The sequence below is a fragment of the Canis lupus genome, chromosome 5 (assembly GCF_048164855.1).
Source record: "Canis lupus baileyi chromosome 5, mCanLup2.hap1, whole genome shotgun sequence".
Lineage (NCBI taxonomy): Eukaryota > Metazoa > Chordata > Mammalia > Carnivora > Canidae > Canis > Canis lupus.
In genome coordinates, this window is record NC_132842.1 from 38037590 (window position 1) to 38043208 (window position 5619).

The following is a 5619-nucleotide window of genomic DNA, read 5'->3' on the forward strand; positions in this document are numbered from 1 at the left end:
GCTGAGATTTTCCCAGCCATAAGGATGAGATTCTACTTCAGAGGTGACAGGCCTTCTCTAAAAGGACCAATAAAGCTCCTGAAGCAGAAATAGGAGGAGACAAGGTCAGAGGGCCTCAGTGGGGAGGGCGAAGAGCCCTGTCCAGGACCAGCATTGCTCCTTGCTCACATGTTGCCTCTCCCCACCCTCAGCAAGGGAAGGACTGCCCTACAATAGAAGCAGGTAGATCTGATGGAAGAACTTTCTTGTAATAGTTTCCAGAACTTGAAGAGGGTGCCCAGGAGGACCCTTGAATGGACCCTAGAGTACCCAGGCTGTCGGAGAATCACATGTCCTTGGTTAATGAGAAGTCCTGGCCAATGATCCCAAGTTCTGGAAGGTCCCACTTAGGTTGTTTTGCAAGGACAGCCCTTGACTAAGATAGACCGGCTTGTGTGATCACACTAGATTGGCCACACGGGCTCCATAGTGACCAGCCCAGAACTACATGTCCTGGTCCCCGTGTTTGAAAGATTCAAAGTGGCTGACCAATCTTGACATTGGAGAACGTGTGAGTGACCTGAAAGCAGACATTGCTGTTCCACTGCTGGATAGGATCAGACCTAGCAGAGAATTTAGCCAGGACCGACTGGTTGGCATCAGTCAGAGACACAAATTCACCCTTGCCACTATCTAGCAGTGGTGGCCATACATCTGCTCCTCCAAGTCTAACCTGTTTCTTGCCACATCAGTGAATGAAGACATGAAACAGGTCTGCAAGTGCCCCAGGCACTGTTGACTTGTTCATCTTCACCATCCAGCCATCTCCACCATGCTTCACCCATTTCCGGAGGCCTTCTTGGCCGCGGGGGTTACAACTGAGATTGTGTTGATACATCTGCACTTATTCGCAGAAGAGGCCCTGGAGGCAGGGCCTGCCATAGTGGGCAGGGGACAGGCAGCTGCGGTCAAGGGCAGCAGAGTGCCATGGTCCGCGAACAGGATGAGTGGCCACAGGGTCTGACCGTCCACCAGGACGCACCAGCCCCTGCATATCTGGGCAGCAGCACCTCAGCAGCGTGCTTAAGATCACGAGGCTCAGCACCACCATGAGCAGCTTAGGGGACAGTTGCTGAGGTCTAGCACCTCCTTGGGTTTCGGCTCTGTGGAGGGTCCTGGGCTGGCAGGTCCCTAGAGGCCTAGGCACCTATGGTTACACCTCACTGCCATACATCCTCCCTCCCCCTGCCAGCACCAGGCTCGGCGATGACTTAGCTCCCAAATTTCATTTCTTTTCTTTTCTTTTCTTTTCTTTTCTTTTCTTTTCTTTTCTTTTCTTTTTTCTTTTTTTCTTTTCTTTTTCCTTCCCTTTCCTTTCCTTTCCTTTCCTTTCCTTTCCTTTCCTTTCTTCTTTTCTTTTCTTAGATTTATTTAATTAATTTATTTGAAAAAGAAAAAGAGAGAGAATTTATGAGGGGGGGCGGAGGGGGGATAGAGGGAGAAGATCTCAAGTAGGCTCTGGTCTGAGGGGGGGAAGGGCTCAATTTAACAATCTTAAGATCATGACCCCAAGCCACAACTGAGTCAGACGCTCAGTGACTGAGCCACCCTGGCGCCCCAGCTCTCAAATTGTTGAACACACCCATCTGCCTCCGGATTTATCATCACCTCCAATCCACCAGCCTGGGACGCCTCTGGTTTTTGCAGTGAATCCAGCCACCTATGTCTCATCCTTTTGTTCCCCCATCCCCACCCCCTCCTCTTGGACTTGGTTTTGTTGTTCATCCCTCTGCTACATTTCTACAGCCTTCATCTCACCCCTGGTTTCTGTTTCCCTTTGCAATGTCCAAATGTCTCTCATCCTGCCAGGGGACCATGCCTTGACTCTCTCTAGTTTCATCCAGCTTTACTCCTCCATTCTCACCCAAGCAGCCCCTGTGCACTGTATCCACTTACTCTCATCCTCTCTCCACCCCATTGCTGTCTGCCTCTTCCTCACTGTGCCACCCAGCTGGGCTCCTAGGCCACCCACAAATTACTTCCCCAATGCCATGTCTCCTTGGGCTCCTTCTCTCCCTGGACCTCCTGTTGCATGTGGCACAGGAGAGCCCTCCTTGCAATGTCAGCTCTCCTCTCTTTGCTCCTGAGACTTCAGGTTCACTTGCTTCACTCCAGGTTCTTTGTTTTTCTCTCCAGCATGAATTTTTCTTCCTCTATTTCTCTTTTGTTTTTTCTAAGACTTATTCATGAGAGACACACAGAGAGAGGCAGAGACATAGGCAGAGGGAGAAGCAGGCTCCCTCTGGGGAGCCTGATGTGGGACTCGATCCCAGAACCCTGGGATCAGGACCTGAGCCAAAGGCAGACCACTGAGCCACCCCAGTGCCCCTCTCTTCCTCCATTTCTAAAACATTGATGGCTCCAGGGTTACCTCCTTGACTACTTCATTCTATTTCCTCTTTGGGTGACAGTATGCGTGGTGAGGTCTTTGACCACCATCTAAATGCCAGTCACTACCAGATGTGTATCTCTAGCTCAGACCTCTTTCCCTAAGACTGTGAGGAGGGCATTAGTTGGAAACACCTTCAGGGCCAAACAGCTAATGGAATGAGACAGATGGTGAGTGAGTGTGGCAGGCTAGAGAACCTCTTATTCTAGTTAAAGAGAATGGCTGCTACAGGGGCTTCACCAGTTGTTGACGTGCAGCAATTCAGGACCAGTGTTGCCAGATTTTCCAGTTTTCCCAGAGAAATCAGAGATATATAATCCTATTTGGAATCTCTCGGTGATTAAATATTGGTTCAAAAATGTCTGTATAGATCAAAGCCTGTGTGAGAAACATGGCTGAGTATGGACCACCTGTGTGGGATAATGGTGTGAGTCATATATTTCCCTGATGGCTCAGCACCTTTATTCTGAAGCCCACAGGCACTTCAGATTGAATATGCCCAAACCCCTTTTTCCCAAGCCCCCTGCTCTCCTTATGAGTACCTTAACTCAGTGGCACTTCCCTCTATGACTTCATCCAAGCTGGAATTATGGAAGAGGGTATCCTTTTGCCTTTTCCTCCTCCTCTACCTTCAATCCACCACCAGAGTCTACCAACATAACTTCCTAAATAAATTATGAATTTATTCTCATGTCTCCATTCTTTGCCACCATTATCTTAGTTTACGCTTCCAGCATCTTTTGCCTGGACCAGTAGGCTCCCAAGTGTTCTACATGATGATTCATCGTAGTTAATTCCCTCTGTGTATAAATCCTTATTCTGAGCCAAATATGTAATCTTGTTCCCTTGACAGTGATTGGTTTTGAAATGGGCTTCTGATCCAATCTGGGCTAGTGGGAATGTGAGGCAAAGTTTGCTGGGAAGCTTCTGGAAAAGTTTTCCTAGCTAAGAACAAGACCAAAGGAGAAATGGCTCCCTTCTCAGTGCAGTCTTCACTGTGTCTGTACATCACTCTGTGAACTGTTACAGCTGGCTTCTAAAGATGAGGAAAGGCAGTCTGCAGGCAGAGCCCACCACAGAGAATGCTAGAGTGCAGAGAGGATGGAACTGGATCCGTGGTTAGATTTCTGAATCCTGAATCAACCACATCTGCTGCCTGTCATTTCGGAGCTTGCAGCTATGTTGGATAAGAAGTCTCTTGATAAATTCAGTCAGTTAGACTCAGAGCTTTGTGTTTAAGGGAGCCAAAGGCATCCTGAGTGGTACCCTTGTCTCCTGCCTTGAGGTCTGTGCTCCATTACTCCCCATGACACCTGACTGCCAGGGTGGTCCTTCTAGATGCTAATCTGACCACACTGCCTTCTGCTCATGGCTCCCGTTGCCCACAGGATAGAGTCTCAGGACCTTGGCAGACTGTTCAAAGGCCTCCGTGAGAGACCCCCAGCCTCTATGGCCAAATCGGTTCTCACTCCTTAACATAAACCTTATGCTCACTCTGGTCTGATCTACTTGCAGTTCCCTGCATATATGATGCTGTTTAGCTTTTTCATTCATTTGATAAATGTACCCAAGTGGCACCTTTGGGCCAGGAGTGGTTCTGTGCATACCAGCTACCATCCCCAAATCCCATGCACCAGCCATCAGCAATCCCTGGGTTACCTCCTTTCTGTCTTTATCTGACTAATGCTCACTTTTCTTTTTCCAGTCCAGTGCTAGCTCTTGTAATAGCTTTATATATGTAGTTGGCCCTTGAACAACACAAGTTTGAGCTTCATGGGTCCACTTACAAATGTGGATTTTTTTGGATTTTTACCTATAGATACAGAACAGTGCTGTAAATGTGTTCTCTTTCTTATGATTTTTGTAACATTTTCTTTTTTAATTTTTTAAAAGACTATTTATTTGAGAGGGGCGGGGAGAGAAATCCTTAAGCAGACTCCTTGTAGAGCATGGAGCCTGATGGGGCACTGGATCCCAGGACCCTGAAATCATGATCTGAGCCAAAACCAAGAGTCAGACACTTCACCGATTAAGCCAGCTAGGCACCCCTATTTGTTTTGTTTTGTTTGTTTTCATGTAGGCTTCATGCCCAGCATGGAACCCATTGCAGGACTTGAACTCATGACTGTAAGTTCAAGACCTGAGCTGAGATCAGACACTTAACCAACTGAGCTACCCAGATGCTCCACAACATTTTATTTTATTTATTTTATTTTATTTTATTTTATTTATTTTATTTTATTATTTTATTTTATTTTATTTTTTCTTTCTTTTCTTTTCTTTCTTTTCTCTTCTCTTCTCTTTTCTTTTCTTTTCTTTTCTAAGATTTTATTTATTCATGAGAGACACACAGAGAGAGAGAAACAGAGACATAGGCAGAGGGAGAAGCAGGCTCCTGCAGGGAATGTGATGTGGGATTCGATCCCGGGTCTCCAGAATCATGCCCTGTGCTGAAGGCAGGCGCTTAACTGCTGAGCCACCCAGGGATCCCCCCCATTTTCTTTATTAATAACATTTCCAGTTTACTTTATTGTGGCAATACAGTATATAATACATATTAACATGCAAAATATGTGTTAATTGACTTTGTTTTTGGTAAGGCTCCAGTCAACAATAGTTGAGTATTTGGGGAGTCAAAGGTTATACATGGATTTTCAAATGCATTTTTCAAGGATCAGTTGTGTGTGTATGTGTGTATATGTGTGTGTGTATGTGTGTATATATATATATATATATGTATATATGTATCTATATGTGTGTATATGTATATATGTATCTATGTGTGTGTTTTTATATATATATATAAATAAAAGAGGTGAGGAGGGGCAGAGGGAGAAGGAGAGAGAGAATCTTAAGCAGGCTCCACACCCAGCACGGAGTCCTCTGTAGGGCTTGATCTCACAACCTGAGATTGTGATGAGCCAAAATCAAGAGTTGGATGTTCAACCAACTAAGCCACCCATGTGCCCCTGTATGTACATATTTTTAACAATTGTTTTTATCCAGTATTCTATTTTGAAAAAAATTTTAAAATACAGTAAACTAAAAGATAGTACAAGAAATGTTCATATATACCCAGATTGACTAACATTTTGCATATTTGTTCTCTTCCCTCCATCCTCCTTTATGTGTGTGTATACCCACACAAGCACACACACATACACAGATAGGCACACCTTTTTCTGAACCAT

At 45.5% G+C, this 5619-nt stretch overlaps 1 pseudogene; it reads right to left on the minus strand.

Annotated features, from left to right (window-relative positions):
• Nucleotides 1-438: 438 nt before the first annotated feature.
• Nucleotides 439-3907, minus strand: LOC140634468 (F-box only protein 27-like; annotated as a pseudogene).
• Nucleotides 3908-5619: the final 1712 nt, after the last annotated feature.